Source organism: Mustela lutreola, chromosome 5 (assembly GCF_030435805.1).
Source record: "Mustela lutreola isolate mMusLut2 chromosome 5, mMusLut2.pri, whole genome shotgun sequence".
NCBI lineage: Eukaryota > Metazoa > Chordata > Mammalia > Carnivora > Mustelidae > Mustela > Mustela lutreola.
The window spans coordinates 65,278,756-65,301,113 of record NC_081294.1 but is presented as its reverse complement, the minus strand read 5'-3'; the positions used below and the strand labels follow the sequence as shown (position 1 = coordinate 65,301,113).

Sequence of the window (22,358 nt, the reverse complement as noted above, 5' to 3'; positions counted from 1 at the left end):
TTGCTTTTCATTTTCTGGATGCTTTGGCTATTTGGTATCTTTTGTGGTTCCATACAAATTTTAGAATTGTTTGTTCTAGTTCTATGAAAAATGCTCATGGTATTTTGATAGGGATTACATTAAATATGTAGATTGCTTTGGGTAATATAGGGAGCTTAACAATGTTTGTTCTTCTAATCCATGAGCATGGAATGTTTTGCCATTTCTTTGTGTCCTTCTCAATTTCTTTTATTAGTGTTCTATAGTTTTTCGAATATAGATCTTTGACCTATTTGGTTAGGTTTATTCCTAGGTATCTTATTATTTTCGGTGCATTTGTAAATGGGATCGATTCCTTGAGAAGAGAGGAGTTTTGATTAGAAAGGAATATGAGTTTTATTTAGGAGGCTGGGCACCTGGGGTGAAGGTGGACTGTTATCCAAAAACCAAATCCAAATTTCTGCCTCATCTAAAGATCTTTAAAGAAACTTTAGGGCATTGAATCAGTAAAAGGGGAGCATGGTAGTATGTAACACTTACTGATTGCTTGCAGACTCAGTGGTGCTAGCTATAGAAGTCATTATGGTGCTAGAAGTTTTGCAAACAGGTTTGTTTCTGAATCTTTCTAGGAAACAGTGCATGATATATAAAAAGAAATGCTTAATCAATCACACAGGGTAAAGGTGCTTGCTAAAACTACTCAATTGGACAGAGGGACCCAAGGCAGTGGCTTCAGAGCTATTGCTTCTTGAGTTCAGGCAAGGGTGATCAGGGCCCTGGTATTCTCAGCATGTCCTACCTAACTTAGAGCCTCCACTCCATGAGCAGCGGCTGTATGAGGGGATTCTCAGCTTCTCAACAGTGTTTGCCTGGGACTTAGCCTCAGCAACAGGTGACTGGAGACAGAATGAGAAACACTGATATCCTGCTCCTCCTTGGAAGGAAACCTCTGGCTTTGAGCTGGGAGGAAGTGTGCCCTGTATTCTTGGCTACAGCAGTCTGGAGAGAATCTCAACACACTGAGCTGGGAGGTGGAAGGGTGGGAGCACTCTTAGTTCAAATATTCTAGAGTCTCATTTTCTTACTGAATTTTTAATAGTTTGTGGGTTTTTTGTGTCTGTTTTTAGCCGTGTTTGTTTTTAGCCGTGTTTTGTTTTTTCTTCATTTACTATTTGTTCTTAGGACTATTTTCAGAGGCTTGAATTTTTTATTTATTTATTTTTTTTTAGATTTTATTTATTTGAGAGAGAGAGAGAGAGAGAGAGAGCGAGTGCACTCAAGCATGTGCCAGAGAAGGGGGAGGGCAGAGGGAGAGGGAGACAAGAAGACTCTGTGATGAGTGCCCAGCCTGACTTGGGGCTCTGGTTCTATCCCAGGACCCTGAGATCACAACCTGAACTGAAATCAAGAGTTGGATGCTCAACTGACTAAGCCACCCCGGAGCTCCGAAATGGTTGTTTTTAAAATAATTTTCACCAGTTTCACTGAGGGCACAGGTCAGTAGAGCTCTTATGCTGTCATGCTATAAATGGATTCTCTAAGAAGGTGAATTATATGGTACGTTAATTATATCTCAATGAAGTTATTTATTTTTTAATCTTATTTTATTTAAAGTCAATTAATATATAGTATATCTTTAGTTTAAGATGTAGAGTTCAGTTATTCATCAGTTGCATGTAACACTCAGTGCTCATCACATAATGTGCTCTCCTTAATGGCCATCACACAGTTACCCCAAACCCCCACACACCTCCTCTCCAGGAACCCTCGGTTTGTTCCTAAGTTAAGAGTCTCTTATGGTTTGTCTCCCTCTCTGATTTTGTCTTATTTTATTTTTCCCTCCCTTCCCCTATGCTCCTCTGTTTTGTTTCTTAAATTCTACATATGAGTGAAACCATATGATAATTGTCTTTCTCTGATTGACTTATTTCACTTAGCATGATACTCTCCAGTTCCATCCATGTCATTGCAAACGGTAAGATTTCATCCTTTTAGATGGCTGAGTAATATTCCATTATATATATGTGTGTGTGTGTATATATATATACACGTGTGTATATATATGTATGTATATGTGTGTAGGTGTACACACACACATACCACATCTTCTTTTTTTTTTTAAGATTTTTATTTATTTATTTGATAGACAGAGATCACAAGTAGGCAGAAAGGCAGGCAGAGAGAGAGGAAGGGAAGCAGGCTCCCTGCGGAGCAGAGAGCCTGATGCGGGGCTCGATCCCAGGACCCTGGGATCATGACCTGAGCCGAAGGCAGAGACTTAACCCACTGAGCCACCCAGGTGCCCCTACCACATCTTCTTTATCCCTTCATCTGTTCATTCATCTATTGTGGACATTGCTGCTATAAACATTGGGATGCAGGTGCCCCTTCGGATCACTACATTTATATCCTTTAGGTAAATACCTAGTGTTACAGTTGCTGGGTTGTAGGGTAAAAAGAGAAAGAAGCTGTCACATTGTGTTTTAGGATCGGGGAGTTGTAGTCCCTGGCTTCTGGCCATGGCCACTCCTCCCATTTTTCCTGTACACGGATTTCATTAAATAATAAAAGTCATGGGACACCTGGGTGGCTCAGTTGGTTAAGCGGCTGCCTTCGGCTCAGGTCATGATCCCAGCGTCCTGGGATCGAGTCCCGCATCGGGCTCCTTGCTCAGCAGGGAGCCTGCTTCTCCCTCTGCCTCTGCCTGCCATTCTGTCTGCCTGTGCTTGCTCTCTGTCTGATAAATAAATAAAATCTTTAAAAAAAAATAATAAAAGTCATATCTTTTTTAAAAAGATTACAACTCCAGATTATCTACTTATTACAAATTCTTTGTCTCTTTGACACCTACATACAAATTGTCTGTTAACTGTCAGCATTGTGTATGGGTCTCTTGGGATTCGACCTTTAAAAAAAAATTATTTATTTATTTATTTATTTGATAGAGAGAGACACAGCAAGAAAGGAAACACAAGCAAGAGGAGTGGGAAAGGGAGAAACAGGTCTCCTGCTGAGCAGGGAGCCTGATGTGGGGCTACATCCCAGGACCCTGGGATCATGACCTGAGCCGAAGGCAGCCACTTAATGACCGAGCCACCCAGGTGCCCCAGGATTCTACTATCTTAGCTTATCCTTACTTGATAAGGTTCTTACCACATTCCTACAAGGTCCTCTTGTTGATATTCCCTGTGATAATGTAATAACTATTATTGTATTGCTCTACCATGGCCTGTTTCAAGTTCGTCTCTTTCCCATGGGTGAGCATTTGGATTGTTTCTAGTTTTTAGCAAATATACTGTTTGGCTATAATCATCTTTGTTCCAGTCTATTTTTCTCTTTTGAATTCCTCTCCATGAGATGTATTCCCCAATGTGGTATTACTCAAGTTGGGAGTATGATCATTTTTATGATTCTTGACAGCTATAGCCCAATTTCTCATTGGAAAGATTACACTTGTTTATGGTACATTCACAATGAAGAAACATACTTATTTTCTCATAGTCCTGTTACCATTGAGTTTTGTCTGTCTTGTTTTTGCTAATTTAACAAATGTGCTGTGGGACTTTTATTTTGTATTTCTTTAATGCTTCATGATGCTCTACATTTATTCTTTTTAAAAAAGATTTGTTATTTATTTTAGAGAGTAAGTGAGAGAGAGAGAGCATGAGCAGGGGGAGGGGCAGAGGGAGAGAGAGAATCACAAACAAACTCCCCACTGAGCACAGAGCCTGATGAGGGAATCCATGTCACAACCCTGAGATCATGACCTGAGCTGAAATCAAGAGTCAGAGGTTCAAATGACTGAGGCACCCAGGTTCCCCCTCGACCTTTGTTCGAGCACTTGTTTATTGCTAACATTTTCTTGTGGGTTAACTGTGTGTTTGACAGTCCCAACTTCCTTTGTAACTGTGTGACTTTGGGCAGGTCATTAGCCACTTTTTCTCACTGTGATTCAGTTTCTCAAACCGTGGATTAGAAATTGAACTAAAACTGTGTTTACTTTGTTTAGTAAAAGCGCTCTTTTTTCCAAACATGATTCTATGTAGATTCCTAATGTTTGAAGAACACTAAAAGTGGTAATTTATTAATATACATTTATAAGTTAAAAATTATAACAGTTATTTCTAAAATAATTTGAACAATGAGGCAGTCCAGATAAAAGCAAAATTTTGCAGCTGGGTATTATAGGTGTCAATTGAAGTCTTTGTATTAGAGCCATCATGTCTTTTACTCCTGTTCTTTTAACTTTCTATTTTCAGATTTAGAGTATATTTTGAAACTTATAGAAAAGTTAACAGAATAGCACAAAGAATTCCCACATAAACTTCATCTGGATTTCCCAAATGTTAAAATTTACTACCTGAGTGCCATCATTCTTTCTACACATGCTTTATAGATAATATTTTTTGAGCCACTTGAGGTCAATTTGTAGGCATGATGCCATTTTGCCATTTTACTTCAGTATACATTTTTTTTCTTTTTCTTTCTTTTTTTTTTTTTTAAGATTTTATTGGGGTACTTGGGTGGCTTAGTTGGTTAAGTGGCTGTCTTTGGCTCAGGTCATGTTCCCAGGGTCCTGGGATCAAGCCCTGCATTGGGCTCTTTGCTCAGTGGGGAGCCTGCTTCTCCTTCTCTCTGTCTACTGCTCTATTTGTGCTCTCTCTCTCTCACTCTCTGTCAAATAAATAAATAAAATCTTTTTTTTTTTTTTAAATTTTATTTATTTATCAGAGAGAGAGAGGGGAAGAGAGAGAGCACAGGCAGACAGAATGGCAGGCAGAGGCAGAGGGAGAAGCAGGCTCCCTGCTGAGCAAAGAGCCCGATGTGGGACTTGATCCTAGGACGCTGGGATCATGACCTGAGCTGAAGGCAGATGCTTTACCAACTGAGCCACCCAGGTGTCCCTAAATAAATAAAATCTTTAAAAATTTTTATTTATTTATTTGAGAGAGAGTGAGTGTGAGAGAGCAGGAGAGGGGTGGGGGAGGGTCAAAGGGAGAGGGAGAAGCAGACTTCCCACTGAGCAGGGAGCCCGACATGGGTGGGGCTCGATCGCAGGACCCTGGGATCGTGACCTAAGCGAAAGGCAGACACGTAACTGACTGAGCCACCAAGGGGCCCCTCAGTGTATATATGTTAAAAACAAGAACATTTTCATATATAATCACAGTACAATTATCAATGTAAAAAAATCACATCAACACAATGGTGTTATTTAATTTATATACCTTATTCAAATGTCACTAATGATCCCAGTAATTTCTTTCATAAAAGCAAAAGAGAATTCTAGATCATATGTTCCATTCAGTTTTCACATCTCTTTTGTTTCCTTTAATCTGGATGAATTCCCCAGTTTTTGTCTTTCATGCCATCGTCCCTCAGTTTGGGCTTATTTCTGTTTCTCTATGATTAGATTAAAGTTTATGCATTTTGGCAGCAAACAACAGGCATCATATCAGATTGTACATGATATTGCTGTGTCTCCTTACCAGTGATAGTAATGCTGATCACTTGATTAAGGTGGTGCCTGCCAGTTTTTTCTGCTGTAAAGTTACTATTTTTTCCCTTTGTAATTAATAATGATTTTATAAGGAAATTCTTTGAGATTATATATATACCTTGTCAGTTGTCAACCTTGTATTCACTAGTTTTAGTATTAATTGATGACACTTCCTTAATCATTACTCTGTTGCTTGCCAAATGGTGGTTTTCTAATTTCATCATTCTTTCTACATTTATTAATTGACATTCCACCTAATGGAAGGGCTGTCCCTTGTCCCTTATTTATATATTTATAGCAATATAAACTCAAGAATTACTATTTTATTTAATGAGTTACAGTCCATGACTATCATTATTTATTTTGAGTTTTATATTATCCCATATTTGACCCTAAAACCCCCTCCAAATTGGCTCCATATGTTTGACATGTTCTCATTTTTCTTTGAACATATCTTTTTTTTTTTTAAGATTTTATTTACTTATTTGTCGGAGAGAGAGAAAGTGTATACAAGCAGGAGGTGGGCAGGCAGACGGAGAAGCAGCCTCCCCAAGGAGTAAGGAGCTGGATGTGGGACTGGATCCCAGGAGCCTGGGATCATGACCTGAGCCAAAGGCAGATGCTTAACTGACTGAACCACCCAAGCATCCCTCTTTGAGAGGGATCACAATCAGGTGATCCAGGCTCCTCTTGTTCTTTTCCTGGTGTCAGCCAGTTTTCTGAGGAATCCTAATTTTGTATAGGAGAGAATGGTTTTAGAAACCAAGATTTGGGCTCTAGGTGTTCTCATTCCTATTGTGGTGTCATTGCTTCTAGGTTCTCTTAGTATATAGACTTAGGATACACACACACACACACACACACACACGTGTGTGTGTGTGTGTGTGTTTTATGCATTTGTATGCAATTTTTTTCTCTTTTTCAGTGTGAATTCCCCCCCACCTCAGTGTGGTTATGTTATTCGGTTGCAATACAATTTGGCTTATTTATTTCTATTTTTATCCCATTCAGAGTTTTCCCTTCATCCTTGTTCATTTTATTTTTTAAGAAAAAATTTTTTTAAAGATTTTATTTATTTATTTGACAGACAGAGATCACAAGTAGGCAGAGAGGCAGGCAGAGAGAGAGGAAGGGGCTGAGCAGAGAGCCCAATGTGGGGCTCAATCCCAGGACCCTGGGATCATAACCTGGGCCAAAGGCAGAGGCTTTAACCCATTGAGCCACCCAGGTGTCCCTATTTTTTAGGAAATGTTAACAAGGTTCTAAAACTAGAACTACAATAAAGGCTTTAACTTATATTGACCTTAAAAAACAAAAGAGCCATTTATTTTACTGGCAAAATGAGTTTATTTTGGGAAAAGCAGAGAAGTTATAATTCAGGATAAGCAAACTATGGTAAATGGTAGGCAAGCCCTAAGAACAGAGGGGAGGGCTTGCTTTTATAGGAGAAAAGAGGAAGCTAGAAGTGGTGTTTTCCTGAGTTTTCATTGGCTAGGCTATATGCTTGGGCAAGGAGAGATTCTGCCTGCTTCTTGCTGGGATATGCAAAGTAAGCTCCTTCCAGTTGAGGAATGTAAGGTATGCTTCTTATGGTGAGTGTTACCTGGTTGAGAGCTCTCCCCTCAGGGCCTCTCAATTTCATTTTAGATGAGGTTTCCTTTATTTTATTTTCACACATTGATGTCTGCCCTCCTCACATTTCTATCCCATTCTGGTGGTTACTCACCCATCATTCTTTCCACTTTGAGTCTGTCGACTCCTAGTAGATAACCAATTCATAGCTTCTAAGTTGCCCCTTGTGTGTGTGTATATACGTGGTTTTGTTTGTTTTGCTGGGACATATTACCTTTGCATAATATTCCATTAATTGGATGTTTCGTTCTCCTATGAATGGACATTTGGTTATTTCCAGTATTTTTATTTTATTTATTAAAAATGTAAAAAAAATTTTGGGGCACCTGGGTGGCTCAGTGGGGCACCTCAGCTTTTGGCTCAGGTTATGATCTCAAGGTCCTGGGATCGAGCTCTGCATCGGACTCTCTGCTCAGTGGGGAGCCTGCTTCCCTCTCTTTCTCTGCCTACTTGTGATCTCTATCTGTCAAATAAATAAATAAAATCTTTAAAAATAAATAAATAAATTAAATTAAAAAAAAAATTTTAAAGTGTGCTCCACATCCAACATGGGGCTTGAACTCATGACCTTGAGATCAAGAGTTGCACACTCTACTGACTGAGCCAGCCAGGTGTCCTTGTCCTTGTTATCAATATTTTTAAATCACCAATGACGGATGCCTGGGTTGCTCAGTGAGTTGTGTCTGCCTTCAGCTCAGGTCATGATCCTGGGGTTATGGGTTGGAGCTCTGCATTGGGCTCTCTGCTCAGTGGGGAGCCTGTTTCTCCCTCTCCCACTCCCCCCTGCTTGTGCTTGCTCTCTTTCTCTCTGTCAAATAAATAAATATAATCTTAAAAAATATCACCAATGAATAATCTTTTAACATTTATTTATTTATTTATTTGAGAGAGAGTGTGGGTGTGTAAGCAAGAGAGAGTGAGAGAGAACAAGCATGGGAAGCTGCAGAGGGAGGAGAAGCAAGGCTGAGTAGGGAGCTGAAAGCAGGGCTCAATCCTAGGACTCTGGAATCATGACCTGAGCCAAAGGCAGATGCCCAACCATCTGAGCCACTCAGACACCCCCAAGAGTCAGCTGCTTAACTGACTGAGCCACCCAGGTGCCCCAATTATCACAGTGTTAAAATAGGTTGCTTGCAGTCTCAAGCTGTTCTTCAATTAAACCAATATTGAAGCTTTTATTTTATTTTATTTTTTTAAAGATTTCATTCATTTACTTGACAGAGAGAGATCACAAGTAGGCAGAGAGGCAGGCAGAGAGAGAGGAGGAAGCAGGCTCCCTGCTGAGCAGAGAGCCCGATGCGGGACTCGATCCCGGGACCCCGAGATCATGACCCAAGCCGAGGGCAGCGGCTTAACCCACTGAGCCACCCAGGTGCCCCAATATTGAAGCTTTTAAAAAAGAGGAAATTTTTATTTCAAAATGGAATCAAGAACACTACCTAGTGGTGTATATTCCTTACAGATATAGATTAAAAAGCATCCAAAACCTAGAATAAATGCTGAAAAGAAAAAAAAAACCCAACCACACACAAAAAACCACCCCTAACCCCCTCAAGCCCCCCTCCAAAAACCCTCACACCATGACTAACTTAAGTAATGTAGATATATACCTGAAACTCACCTAGCGTTTGGTTGCTGTGCCATGTGCTGTGGTACTGTTCTTTTCTTACAGTTTTACATGAGTAGACATATATAGCCCTACATTTTTAGAAAAGTAAAAAAGCTTCCTAGTTACTGTGATTGGAGGTGGTTTATAAATAATGCTCTGTCCCCTGCCCAAGATATGAACCAGTTAAGAGATTAGTGTGTTAGCCAAGTGAGCTTGCTTGTACTTCAAGCCTGAATTGGATGGGTTTCCCTCATAATAGGCACATATAAACAGTCTTGGTTTTTTGTGGGGAGGTGCAGAGGGAAGGGAGAGAGAGAGACTCTTAAGCAGGCTCTACTCTCAGTGAGGAGCCCTATGCAAGTCTCAGTCTCACAACCCTGAGATGATGACCTGAGCCAAAATCAAGAGTAAAGACGCTTAACTGATTGAGCCACCCCAACTCCTCAGTCTTTTTTTTTTTTTTAAAGATTTTATTTATTTATTTGACAGACAGAGATCACAAGTAGGCAGAGAGGCAGGCAGAGAGAGAGGAGAAAGCAGGCTCCCCTCTGAGCAGAGAGCCTGATGCGGGACTCGATCCCAGGACCCTGGGATCATGACCTGAGCCGAAGGCAGAGATTTTAACCCACTCTGCCACCCAGGCACCCCCCAACTTCTCAGTCTTGGCTTGTTTTGGAGGAGATGGGTGAGGGGTGATGTGAAGTGCCATCAGAGTTATAGCAGAGAAGAACAGGGAATGTGTGCTTGTGCTTCACGCAGGTAGGCAGATCTGGGAGATACTGAGGTAAGGGTTGCATGAAAATGTGTAGTTCCTTCTCTGAAGCCTATCAGACATATGAGTTAGCCCTACCCTTGGAGGAATGAGTGAGGAGTGATGAGGGGCCAGGATTATTACACTAGTGCTTCCATGTGGAACACAAGGAGTTGTAAATAAAGGATTTCCCCAATATTAACAAATGGCCCACTTTAAAAATGAGAAATTCTATGCAGAAATGTTTACAGAGAGAGAGATCAGCACAGAAATGTTAGGTATCTTGGATGTAGCAATCACTAAAAGTTCTCTGGTGATTACTTTGTTTGCTTTAAAATATATAGTTCATTCATTTTTTTAAAAGATTTTATTTATTTGACAGAGTGAGTCACAGTGAGAGAGGGAACACAAGCAAGGGGAGTGGAAGAGGGAGAAGCAGGCTTCCTGCTGAGCAGGGAGCCTAATGCGGGGCTTGATCTCAGGACCTTGGGATCATGACCTGAGCCGAAGGCAGACGCTTATCTGACTGAGATACCCAGGCACTCCTAGTTGATTCATTTTTAATTACACAGTAGTTGTAAAAATAAAATCAGGGGGGACGCCTGGGTGGCTCAGTGGGTTCATAAGCAGCTGCCTTCGGCTCAGGTCATGATCCCAGCGTCCTGGGATTGAGTCCCACATCAGGCTCCTTGCTCAGCAGGGAGCCTGCTTCTCCCTCTGCCTCTGCCTGCCATTCTGTCTGCCTGTGCTCGCTTTCTCTCCCCCTCTCTCTCTGATAAATAAATAAAATCTTAAAAAAAAATAAAATAAAATCAGGACATTAAGAATATAGTAAGGTTCTCTTTGTCTGATCCCTATTTTAGACCTCTAGCTCCCTTTTTAGAAGTATCTTAAATTTTCTGCTTATTATGTATCCATGTGTCCTCCCAGGCCATGAAAATACTTCTACATGTATCTGTCAATTTAAAAAATGTGATATTATTTGTATAAGAGTTTGTGTTCACGTAAGTGGAATCATGCTGAGCATGTCATTCATTCTTTACTATGTGCTAGGCCTTTTTCTTGCATTTTGAGATGTAACCATGATGGCACTTGTAGATTTAGTTCATTTCTTTTAATTTTTCTATATTATCTATTATATGAATATACTATAGTATGTAATATATCATTCCCTTACTGATGGTTCAGATTTATACCAATTAGGATGTTGTTTACTGTAGGTAACAAAACAGGATTGATGTAAATATTAAGGGCATTTATTATTTCACATTACAGAAAGTCCAGAAGTTGTTTTTTACATTTTTCTTTTTAGATATTTTATTTATTTGAGAGAGAGAGGGAAAGCATGAGCAGGGGGAAGAACAGAGGGACAAGCGGACTCCCTGCTGATAACAGAGCCCAACACAGGGCTCAATCCCAGGACCCTGGGATCTTGACCTAAGCTGAAGTCAGACACATAACTGGCTGAGCCACCCAGGTGTCCCTGAAAATCCAGAAGTTGAATAGTTTCCAGGTCTGTGTGATCAGGGCTCTCATCCTGTTATTTTCTATTTTTTCCTCTTCAAAGCTGTGTGTTAACTATCTGTTGTTATGTAACAAATTACCCCAAATCTTAAATAATAATAATTTTTGTGGGTCAAGAATTTGGGTTTGGCTTAGCCAGGTGTTGCCTTTGACTTAAGATCTCTTATCAGGTTGTAGTTAAACTGTCACTTTGTGGGGGTCATGGTAGTGGTGGATGGTGGTGGTAGAGGTGAAATTCTTTCTAACATATCCATCTCTCCACATGACTGCCTCCTGACATGGCATTGGGAGTTCCACAAAGTGCCCAAATATAGAGGGTGAGAATGCCCAGCAAGGAAATCAGGAAGCTACAGTCTTTTTATAACTTAGTCTTGAAATGCATTCCATCATGTCTGCCTCATTATGTTTTTTAAAAAGTAAGTATAACCCACCCTCAGGAGTGTGAATGCTAGGAGGTGGGATGATTGAGAGCAATTTAGAAGCTGCTTATCGAGGCGCCTGGGTGGCTCAGTGGGTTAAAGCCTCTGTCTTCGGCGCAGGTCATGATTCCAGGCTCCTGGGACTGAGCCCCGAATCAGGTTCTCTGCTCAGTGGGAGCCTGCTTCCCCCTCTCTCTCTGCCTGCTTCTCTGCCCACTTGTGATCTTTCTGTCAAATAAATAAATAAAATCTTTAAAAAAAAAAAAATAGAAGCTGCTTATCAATGGCTGGCTACAAGATGGCTGCCAACAACAACTGAATCAGCATTCTCCTCTGAAGTAAGATGCTTCAGAAGGACATTTCTGGCCTTGCACCGAGAGCTTTTTTTGGTTTGTTTGTTTAAATCTCCTGCTTACCAATTCAATTCAGTCAACATGCTTTGAATGTTTGCTTTTGGCCAGGTTCTTTGCTGCTTGCTGGGGTTACATGTATCATGTCTTTAGAAAGCTCACAAATTGGGGCACCTGGATGGCTCAGTGGGTTAAAGCCTCTGCCTTCAGCTCAGGTCATGATCTCGGGGTCCTGGGATCAAGCCCCACATAGGGCTCTCTGCTCTCTGGGGAGCCTGCTTCCCTTCCTCTTTCTCTGCCTGCCTCTATGCCTACTTGTGATCTCCCTCTCTCTGTCAAATAAATAAATAAATAAATAAATAAAATCTTTAAAAAAAAAAAAAGGAAAGCTCACAAGTCTTATAAAATAGATGGATACATATAGCAAACAACTCCAGTATACCATGGGTGACCAAATGTCTCAGTAGCTAGGGAATCAAGCAGGAGAATTGTACTGGGATTGAGACAGCAATGCTGGACTCAGGTCTGCTCAACTGGTGTGTGCATTCTTATTCCAGAGATTAGCGAGAGCAGGGGTTGGCCAGGGCTGCCCTTGGGTATACCATAGCAGGGGCACTCAGGGTGCTCACTTTTCTGATGTCCATCTTGGCAATAACTACCTTGGTTTCATCCCAGGCTGACGATTCCCTATCAGTTGTCTGGTCTTCTGGGCTTCCTAAGGTCACCTGGAGCTGGTAGATGAATTAGGGGAGCCAAAAGCTGCATCTTTTTGGCCAATTTCCTATCTCTATTAGCTTCCTCTATCTTGTCTATGTTATTATGGACCTTGAAGCCCTCTTCCACCAAGGTTGACAGTGGAGTTTGAGGGCTGGTCTCTAACTCTTGTAATTTTCTCCTAGTGTTTGGAGCAGATTAAATAATGAAATGCATGACAAGCAATGCCTTTTCCTCTGCAGTTTCCAGGCTTGTTAGTATAGCGAGCAATCTTCACAGAAGACAACAAGATCTAACTGGGTGACAACTTTGACTGGCACAGTGACATAGAAGCCCACACACCTCCTCTCTGCACAGACAGGGACAGGGAGAAGAAGTATCAAGAGATTTTAAAGAGGTTAACAAAACCGGGAGTTTCCAGGTTGAAAGCGGGTAGTAGGCAGAGTGGGGGAAGCTGGAAGAGGAGAAGGAGAAAGAGAGAGAGGGAAAAAAAGAAACCAAGCAAGGGCCAGTGGAGGGAGATACTCTGTCCACTACCCATTGGGGTTATCAGGCCAAGGGAGTCGGTTTTTCGACTCTTTCATCCATTACATGTTTCTATTCAGACAACTTGGAACCAGGGAATGAGAGAAGAGAGAAAAAAAAACAAAACGAAGTTTCCTTTGTTGTTTCAGCTTCCAGCTATTAGACTACACTGTGTGAGGGTTATATCTCCATCACTCTTACTAGTCCCTGGTTAGGGACCACGAGCCTCTTCCATCTTTACTGGTTAGTTACCTAGGAGTTAAGCTGTAGCTGTCTGTGGCCATCCCATTAGTAGAGTATAAGAAGGAGGGGTAAGAGCATGGGAGAGAAGAGGGAGGGGTCCCTGGGTGGCTCAGTTGTTAAATATCTGCCTTTGGCTCAGGTCATGATTCCAGGGTCCTGTGTTTCAGCCACACATTGGGCTTCCTGCTTGGCAGGAAGCCTGCTTCTCTCTCTCCCACTGCCCCTGCTTGTGTTCAGTCTCTTGTTGCCTCTCTCTCTCTGTCAAACACATAAATAAAATCTTTTAAAAAAAGAAAAGAAAAGAAGAGTGTGGTTAAAGGAGGAGGGAAGGAAATTGGGAAGGAAGGGAAAAGGGAAAAATGTTACCTGAATGAGAGTAGTGGGCACTAACCACCCCCCCCCCCACCACCACCAGGATGCTGGAGGCTGACTTACCTTGTACAGTGACTGCGAACCAAAGGTTTAGGTGGCTGTTCGTCAGGGACAAAGGGTTTGCATCTAGCTATCCATCCCCATGGGTCCCAAACACCCTCCTGGAGTCCTGCTGGATGGAGTTGCCAAAAAAGTGTGATACCAACCTCTAAGGAGACTTAGGTGGGAAAGGGTGACATTTAAGCATGTAGAGGTCGGGAATTATTATTTTTTTTTTTTAAAGATTTTATTTATTTGACAGAGATCACAAGTAGACAGAGAGACAGGCAGAGACAGAGGGGGAAGCAGGCTCCCCACTGAGCAGAGAGCCCAATGCAGGACTCGATCTCAGGACCCTGAGATCATGACCTGAGCTGAAAGCAGAGGCTTTAACCCATTGAGCCACCCAGGCACCCCAAGGTCGGGAGTTCTTGATGGCTGTGCATTTAAAGGTCATGCTTCTTCATGTCTCACATGTCTAATTAGCATGTAAAATCTCCACCCTTAGTATTATAATGAGGGAAAAATGTTGGGGAAAGGTCAGCATTGATGGCCATCTTGGCACAGACTGGTTTGATCCAGTCCTCACCAGTCTTCATAGTTAAGTCCTTGCTTTCCATAAACATCTTGTTTCCATATTCCTGCAAGATATACTACTTAGGATGCATAGAGTTTTAGCTTTTCTTCCTATGGAGAGCTAAGGTATGTTGGATTTTGCAGTGAGGGTTGAGGGGACCTGAGTTTAGTCACTGCTCTGTCTCTTTTCAAGAGACTCATGAACCTTAGAATTGACTACTCCTACTGTTAGAGAAGTGAGTCAGAGCCTACAATATTTATTAATATCGGACTTTGCAAATAAAATACTACCAGCCCCCATCAAGGATGAGGCAGAAAGGAGGACCCCCTCCACAGGTTAACCTAGGAGATCAGGGTCTTCTTAGAGCTTGTAATTCTTCCCCAGAGAACCCATTGTTGCCTAAATGGAAGGGTTCCTACCAAGACACCCTGGCAACTCCAAATGTAGTCAACCTCAAGGAATCCCTAAGTGGGCACATCTTCCCAGATTAAAATTCTTTCTAAAACATCCACAGGACCATCCAGAAGACCTGAAGTCATCCTACTCCTGTGAGACTGTAGAAGACCTTAAATATATATTCAGAGGGCACCTGGATGGCTCAGTCGGTTAAGTCTCTTTAAAGCTCTTCCTAACCTCTCTTCAGGGAGCTAGCCTGAAGACTCTTTCCTTTGTGCTATCTTCCTTGTGCTATAGCATAAGCCCAAATAAAGCCTTGCTTGGAACTTCTGTTTGACCTCTTGTCAATTTGTATTGTTTAGCCAGCTCAAGGACCCTTTTCAGCATCAGGGTTAGAGGACACAAAGAAAGAAATAGTTGAGTTGGATTTTAGAGGATCAGTTGGAGGTAGGTGACTTGGGAGGATAAGAAAAAGTCATTCCAGAATTAACTGTTACAGAAGGGGTTCCTGGTGGCTCAGTTGGTTAAGTGTCTGCCTCCTGTTCAGGTCATGATCCCAGGGTCTTCGGGTTGAGCCTGGCTCTCTTTGGGAAGCCTGCTTCTCCCTCTCCTCTTGGCTTGTGTTCTCTCTTGCTATTTTTGTTGCTATCTCTGTTTCTCAAATAAATAAATAAAATTTTTGAAAAAATGTTACAGGAAATGCTAAGAATAATGTAACTAGTGCTTGCTTCTGCAGCACATGGAATAATGTAACTAGTTCCACCACTCAGTTGTTAACATTATGTTATGTTTATATTTCGGTTTCTTCTTTTGTATTTTATTTTTTATTATTTTTTAAAAGATTTTTATTTCCTTGAGAGAGAGTGCAAGTGAGAGAGAACAAATGGAGGAGAGGGGCAGAGGGAGAAGCAGACTCTGTGCTGAGCAGGGAGCCAGATGTGGGGATCAATTCCAGGACCCCAGGTCTATTACCTGAGCAGAAGGCAGACACTTAACCCACTAAACCACCCAGGAGCCCCAGGTTTCTTCTTTGTTAAGAAAAGAAATCATGACAGGGTACCTGGGTGGCTCAGTGGATTAAGCCCTGACCTCCAGCTCAGGTCATGATCCTAGGATCCTGGGATCAAGTCCCCCAACAGGCTCTCTGCTCAGCAGGGAACCTGCTCCCCCTGCCTCCCTGTCTACTTGTGATCTCTCTCTGTCAAATAAATAAAATCTAAAAAAAAAAAAAAAAAAAATCATGGCAGATATATGTGAAGTCCTACAGATGTATCTGAAGTCCAGTTTATCCCCCCTCCCAATCCATCCTGACTTTTACACCCCCACCCCAATACTATCATGATGCATATCTGTATATCCATGCAGTTCATTTTCTATACTTAATACATATATTTTTTTCCATTATCAGTATATACTGTGATTCTGTTAAATTTACATAAGTCATTTCACAGTGCACATAATTGGCATGTTGCTATTTATAACTTTTTTTTTTTTTAAAGATTTTATTTATTTATTTGACAGAGACACAGCGAAAGGGGGAACACAAGCAGGGAGAGTGGGAGATGGAGAAGCAGGCTTCCCACGGAGCAGGGAGCGCCACGCTCCACTCGATCCCAGCATACCGGGATCCTGTCCCCAGCTGAAGGCAGACGCCCAACGACAGAGCCACCCAGGCGCCTCTTAAGAGCTATCAAATGTTGATACGTATAGGACTCAGTTTTATTTGTCGTAACATTTTATCATAGGAACATAACACGTTTTATTCATGTATGTTTTATTGCACATTTTCACAAGGAAGCAGGCTTGAACATGAATTTGTATTCTTGTGCACACCTTTAAGAGTTTCTTTATTCTTTTACACATGAAGTTGCCGGATATAAAATGCACATTTAGAATCTCAACCAAAGTGGCTGTTCTAATTTTACACTCCCAAACGACATCTTTAATAGTTTACGTTTCTCAGACTCCTTTTCCTGGAAATTGTCAGATTGTAACATTTACCACAGTTTTCAAGTAGTGGTATGAACAGGTAGTTTCAGTGCAACAGTGCATGCAAACAGAGGGCGGGAGGAGGCATGATGTAGCAGAGGAGACTTTGAAGGGGTTCACTGTACTGTTTTGAGCGCCCTATTTTTACTCTTTGGATTTCCTCAAAGTGCTAACTAATAATAATAGAGCGAACGAGCACACTGCGAGCGCACATGGAGGATCCCACACCACGCTGGAAGATCAAATCTGACTTCCCGCGACGGCACACTCCACCCTAGCGCAGTGGTAGGACCCGACCCCGGCTTCCCCCCGCGGTGCGGGTTGGTTGCGTCCCCGGACGCCGGCGCAAGCGCCCACACCCGCTCAGAGAGCGCGACTCCTCCCAGCGGTGCCTCAGCTTCGCGCGCGTGCCCGACCGCCGCCGCCGCCGCCCCCGCCGCCCCCGCCCCGCCGCTCCTGAAGTGCAGCGGACGCTCGCGACCCGCAGCGCCCCGGAGGAGGGGCTCGGTAGAGGGGCGCCGGCCGGCCGGTGAGTACCTGCCGTCTCCGCTCACCTGCAGCCCGCCCTCTTCCCGCCTCTTTTTTTCTCTCCCGGCGGTCACGGCCTGCTCCTCACCTGGAGAGGCGCCTCTAACGCGGGGTAGAGCCCTCTCGGTTCGGAGGCGGACCTCTCCGGACACAGGGGTGGGCCCTTCGGGCCGTCGGATGGCCCCAAGGATGTTGGGTTGGCGTCTCCGGACGCCCGGGTGGGCCCTTCGGGACGCCTCAGGAAGCTGGCGAGTGCCTCCGGACGCGGGAGTGGGGCCCTTTGGGACACCGGGGTAGCCCTTGGGGACTTCTCTGGGCGACTCCTGACGCCGTGGTGGGCTTCCGCCCCCCAGTTCCAGGCCTGCCCATTTCGCACCGGAGGTGCGGCCTTTATCCTCCCGGACCGGGCGCTCCTTCGTTATTTCTTGTCAGCCGATGGGCTCTGGTCCCCTCCGGGCTCTCGAAAGCGTCTTCCTCACGCTGAGCACCCCGGGAGGAGGCTCCGTTCTCGCCGTGCCCCCCGCGGGGCCCCATACCGGAGGACTAGGCCACGGGGCCCCTCCGCCTCCTACGCCTCTCTCCCCCTCCCCCCTCCAGGCTACTGTTTTATTGCGGAGTGATCCTTCTGTTATTTGCCCAGAAAAATATACTTTGTTTGGAAATCCTTATTATTTGCCACTTTCCACTCCAACAGAACTGCTGTTTCCTTCTGTACGGTGACCGTGTTTCAAGCCTATTACTCGTACGCATTTATTTAATCTTGACACTTTTTTTTGAGATAGGTACTATTATCCTCAGTTTATAGATGAGGTAACTGATGATGGAAGACCGATTTCGTAAGCGGAAAAGCTGCCTTGAATCCAGGCAGCTTGACTCTAATGTTCTTGTATGTAGTCACTATAGCATACTAAGATATAAGCATTGTCCAGGAAAAAGCGAAAGTTTTATGCTTCTTTATTTTTTTCCTGTTGGGAGGCAGTGAGTGCCGTGTAGATGAGTCAAAGAATGTATTTTTGGAGTCAGGCATATCGAGCTGCAATTCCGTCAACATAGCCATTTACCAACCTAGTAAGAACTTAGTAATTGTTTGATTTTGAATAAGTTTACAAACTTGTAAAATAGTGATAACAATCGTTAAAATAACAATTAGTGATAAAAATAGTGTGAAATAGTGATACCTACCACAATAGAGTTATTGGGAGGGTAACCTTTATAATGCGTGTGAGATACCTAGAATAGTGTCCCAGGACTCAATAAATGACTGATTGAATTATTACTCAAAATATGTTTGGATTTTGATACACAATTGTCCTGAGGTTGAGTATAAAGTGGGAAGTAAAGAATTGTGCATGTGCTTGTCTGTACGTGTAAAGGCATTTACCTTTTTAAATTTCATGTACTTATGTATGTATTTATATATTATCGGCACAAAAAGGTGGTTTTTTAAAGATTTTATTTATTTATTTGACAGAGACCATAAGTAGACAGAGAGGCAGGCAGAGAGAGAGGAAGGGAAGCAGGCTCCCCGTGGAGCAGAGAGCCCTATCCCAGGACCCTGGGATCATGACCTGAGCTGAAGGCAGAGGGTTTAACCACTGAGCCACCCAGGTGCCCCCAAAAAGGTGGTTTTATTAAAGCATGGGACAGGATCTTTGGTTAAAAGAGCTGCCACATTTACCTTTTTTTAAATTCAGGAAACAACGGGGCACCTGGGTGGCTCAGTTGGTTAAATGTCTCCCTTGGGCTCAGGTCATGATCTCAGGGTCCTGGGATAGAGCCCCGCATCAGATTATGTTTTGGGAGGGAGGGAGTCTGCTTCTCCCTCTCCCTCTGACCCTCTTGCATGCTTGTACTCTCTCTGTCTCTCAAATAAATAAATAAAATGTCTTAAAAAATAAACCAAGGAAACAAGCTCTTGAAATCAGATGGTAATGTTTGGTACCAAATTTCTTGAGTAGTGACTTACTGAGTAGCATATCGTCAATCATTCATGAAGACTTGTTAAGGTCCCTATATCCCCAAGCTTTTGAAGTGATTTTGACATGTTTGGGAGGTAGAATGTCAAAATTTTAAGTTATTTTTTTCAGTGATTGTTCTTCAGATAGATCAAGATGATAGATACACTGAAGGAAAATGACAAATAACCCAAGTTCGGGTTACTAAAAATGCTACCTGTGAGATAAATAACAAGTCTCATTAGTGTGTCACTTTTCCTGTTTGTTCATTCTTTTATTTTATTATTTTTTTAAGGTTTTATTTATTTATTTGACAGAGAGAGATCACAAGTAGGCAGAGAGACTGGCAGAGAGAGAGAGGAGGAAGCAGGCTCCCTGCTGAGCAGAGAGCCTGATGCGGGACTCGATCCCAGGACCTTGAGATCATGACCTGAGCCGAAGGCAGCGGCTTAACCCACTGAGCCACCCAGGCACCCCTGTTCATTCTTTTGGAGACATTTTGTTCTTGTCATGATTAAAGATGAGGCTGTTGGCCTTTAAACTCTGTTCTTTCTTCAGAGTTAGTGGTAATTCATTCTTTAGCCTCAGTTCAAATACTTGAAGATAAGCCATTATTTTAGTGAGTTCTTCATTTTTAAGGGTAGCAACTTAAATAAATAGTAGCTGCACTATATGCTGGTCAGCTTGTTTAAATTGGTCAAGCAGTGCCTTGTTTTTACTCTTAAGAGTTATTGTGTGGTTAAATCTCATGAAGCACCGAGTTTTGGAGTCTGTTATCTGTGGGGGGGCTCTGCTTAATGCTTCTTATCCATCGCTTATCTGCTTAATTCTTTGAAAACCCACTTTGAGATTGCAGGTGGTTCTGTGCTACAGAGAAGGGTAGAGTTTTTATTTATGTATCTTGAAGAAATTACATATATTTGGTGGTATAGCTACTCTTGATATCAGATTTGAGCATTTTGGTTTAAACAGCTGCAGGGTACAGAAGACATTTAATAAGATGAAAACTATTCCGTGGAAGATGTTTTCTTGGGGCACTATGATTCCTTTAGAATTCCCCCAAACTAACTCCGACTTCCAAGTCTTACCTATATGCTATTCAACCTATAATAATTTTATCCTTTTGTGTCTTTATGTTGTATTAAAAATTTTAAATATAAGCATTATACTGTTCATTCAGCATGCTTTTTTTTTAAAGATGTTATTTATTAATTTGAAAACATAAGCTTGTAGTGGAAGGGGAGAGAAGCAGTCTCCCCACTGAGCAGGGAGCCCAACCCCGGGACTGGATCCAAGGAACCTGAGATCATGACATGAGAGGAAGGCAGCTGCTTAACCAACTGAGCCACCCAGGTGATCCCATTCAGCACATATTTATGTGTGCATACCATACATTAGGCAGCAGTTTTAGTTAGAAGAGGTGTAAAGATTAAGTCATGAAGTACTGGAGTCAGGAGACAGAATTCAGGTGCCTCCTTTGTGACTTCTGACAAGTTACTATTCTGAACTTACGCTTCCTGGTAATTAAAAATATTTGGGACCCTTGAATTGCCATGTGAATTTTAGGATCAGTTTGTTAATTTACACACACGCACCCAACTAGGATTTTATTAGCTATTGCATTGAATCTGTATATCAGTTTTAGGAGCAGTAGTATTGTCTTAAGTCTTGATCCTTGAACATGGATTTTTTCACCTGGGTGGCTCAGTGGTTAAAGCCTCTGCCTTTGGCTCAGGTCATGATCTCAGGGTCCTGGGATCGAGCCCCGCATCAGGCTCTCTGCTCAGCAGTGAGCCCATTTCCCCCTCTCTCTCTCTGCCTGCTTATGATCTTTGTCTGTCAAATAAATAAATAAAATCTTTAAAAAATGTTTTATAGTTTTCAGGGTATAAGTCTTGTATGTCTTCTGTTAAAGCTATGACTAAGTATTTTAGTCCTTAGGATGCTGTTATAAATGGACTTGTTTTCATAATTCCATTTTCAGATTGCTCAATGCAAATGTATAGAAATACAGTTACTTTTGTTTTGATTTTGTATCCTGCAACCTTGCTGACTTGTGTATTCTGATAGTTTTTTTTTTTTAGTGTATTTCTTAGAATTTTTTCTTTCTTTTCTTTTTTTTCTTTTCTTTTTCTTTTTTTTTAAAGATTTTATTTATTTATTTGACACACAGAGATCACAAGTAGGCAGAGAGAGGCAGGCAGAGAGAGGGGGGGAAGCAGGCTCCCTGCTGAGCAGAGTGCCCGATGTGGGACTCAATCTCATGACCCTGAGATCATGACCTGAGCAGAGGCTTAACCCACTGAGCCACCCAGGCGCCCCTTAGAATTTTCTATATACAAGATCATTGCATCTAAATGATGATGAAACTAAATACAGTTTTACTTCTTCCTTTCCAATCTAGATGGTTTTTATTTATTTTTTAAAAGATTTTATTTCTTTATTTGACAGACAGAGATCATGAGTAGGCAGAGAGGCAGGCAGACAGAGAGGGGGAAGCAGGCTCCCTGCTGAGCAGAGAGCCCAATGGCAGGGCTCCATCCCAGGACTCTGGGATCATGACCTGAGCTGAAGGCAGAGGCTTTACCCCACTGAGCCACCCAGGCACCCCTTTATTTCTTTTTGTCTTGCTCTTTTTGCCCAATTGCTCTGGCTAGAACCTCCACTATAATGTTGAATGGAAGTGCTGAGGGTGGGCAAGCTTGTTTTGGACCCGATCTAAGGGAAAGCTTTCAGTCTTTCACCATTAAGTGTAATGTTAACCATGAGTTTTTGATAGATACTTTTTATCAGGTTGAGGAAGTTTTCTTCTATTCCTAGTTTGTTTAGTGTTTTTATCATGAAGGGGTGTTGAGTTTTGTTAAATGCTCTTTTTGTGTATATTAAGATAATCATGTGGTTTTTGTCCTTTATTCTATTGATATGGTGTAATACATTGAGTTTCAGATCGTAAACCTTGCCTTCTCTTGATACATCTTCGTCATGGTATATAGTTCTTTTTATATAATATTGGATTAGGTTTGTTAGTATTTTGTTGATGATTTTTGCATTTATATTTATAGCATATTGGGTTTCTTGTTTTATTTTTCTTTTGTCTTAAAGATTTTATTTTTAAATATTCTCTATACCCAAGATGGGGCTCAGACTTACAACTGTGAGACCAAGGGTAACATGTTCCAGTGACTGAGCCAGCCAGGCCCTCTTGGTTTCTTGTTTTACTGGTTTTTTTTTTTTTTTTTTTTTATCTGGTTTTGGT

General features: G+C 42.1%; 1 protein-coding gene and 1 long non-coding RNA gene across 3 annotated transcripts in view; both read left to right on the top strand.

The window, feature by feature from the left end:
• UIMC1 (ubiquitin interaction motif containing 1) overlaps positions 1-22,358 on the top strand; it is a 167,316-nt gene that overhangs the window by 16,531 nt on the left and 128,427 nt on the right. Inside the window, exon 1 of one of the 2 annotated variants that reach the window (XM_059174398.1) lies at positions 16,991-17,148. The exons of the other annotated variant lie outside the window; for it this stretch is intronic. The gene's annotated coding sequence lies outside the window, so the exon portion shown is untranslated. Of the gene's footprint in view, positions 1-16,990; positions 17,149-22,358 lie in introns of those variants that run through there. 2 annotated transcript variants of the gene reach the window in all.
• On the top strand, positions 1,353-14,951 carry LOC131831963 (uncharacterized). Its single transcript, XR_009353880.1, has 3 exons — positions 1,353-1,475; positions 1,917-1,954; positions 14,749-14,951. It is a non-coding gene; the product is annotated as an uncharacterized LOC131831963 (long non-coding RNA).